Source organism: Sinocyclocheilus anshuiensis, unplaced genomic scaffold, assembly GCF_001515605.1.
Source record: "Sinocyclocheilus anshuiensis isolate Anshui unplaced genomic scaffold, SAMN03320099.WGS_v1.1 scaffold4428, whole genome shotgun sequence".
NCBI lineage: Eukaryota > Metazoa > Chordata > Actinopteri > Cypriniformes > Cyprinidae > Sinocyclocheilus > Sinocyclocheilus anshuiensis.
In genome coordinates this window covers 27,255-28,273 of record NW_015544593.1, presented here as the reverse complement: position 1 = coordinate 28,273, position 1,019 = coordinate 27,255, and the positions used below count along the sequence as shown (strand labels likewise).

The window sequence follows — 1,019 nt, the reverse complement described above, 5'->3', positions numbered from 1 at the left end:
TGATATACGCACACCATTATTTCCAATCCACTCCAGCTCCCAGTAACAGCGTCCACACACACTCTCTCTACACAACACCTGATACCAATAATCAAATCTGTCTGGATGATCAGGATACAGCTGCTTTTTTTTAGTTTGAATAATCGCTCTTTTTATTTCAGACAGACGGAGCCATTTATTCATTGTGTTCAGATCCAGAGTGAGCTGATGGGAATCTGATGGAGATAAAACACATCAGAATCAGGAATTATGAATCTGTTTGATCTTTTAATGTAGCTGAACTCTTCATGTTCAGTGTATCATCAGTGTCTCAGTACAGATGACTAGATATCCTGTGCAAATCATCATTTACATCAATTATAAAACTCTTCTTTCAGCTTCTACAGGAAGAACATGAACACACTCAGTGAGTTTTTCTGCTTGTTTTCTTACTGACTTACATTGTAGGAAGTCGTTCCTGGTTCTGGGAACAATGTTGGTGAATGTGACTGTGGAAATCAACAGACATGAACAGTGTGATTCTCATGATCCTGCATCCATTCCTAAGACATTTCTAATATGATGTTCTCCATGATATGAGATGATGATGGACTTGTTTCTGAGAGCAGATGAATCTCCAGGACTTTACCTCTGTCTGAGATCTTCTTGAGCTCCTCTTTGCAGAAATCCTCCAGTTTGTCTCTCAGCTGATGAACAGATTCTCTCAGAGCATCAGAAGAGACGAGAGAACTGAAGAGATCATCATTTACGTCTGTAGATTCAGGAGGTGCTGAGAGAGACTGGAAACTCTACAGAAAACAGAAATCAAAACTCATCAGCTCCACACTTCACACGTCTTTTGTTTTTTCAGCCACTTCTTTTCTGATGTGAGCGAGAGAGATCGTGTTCATCAGGGGCGCCTGCAGGATTTCTTCCGATGGTACTCAATTTTTTTGGGGTGGGGGGGTCTTTTTTCCCCTTTTCCCAAAAAAGCTTATCCTACTGTTTCAGCTATTAAGATAGTTCAGTTTTGTATGCAA

General features: G+C 40.3%; 1 long non-coding RNA gene across 1 annotated transcript; it reads right to left on the bottom strand.

Annotated features, from left to right (window-relative positions):
• Window positions 1-71: 71 nt before the first annotated feature.
• LOC107698209 (uncharacterized) lies at window positions 72-820 on the bottom strand. The gene is made up of 3 exons (XR_001635319.1): window positions 629-820; window positions 441-488; window positions 72-215 (listed from the first exon to the last, which is right to left on the bottom strand). It is a non-coding gene; the product is annotated as an uncharacterized LOC107698209 (long non-coding RNA).
• Between the last annotated feature and the right edge of the window lie 199 nt (window positions 821-1,019).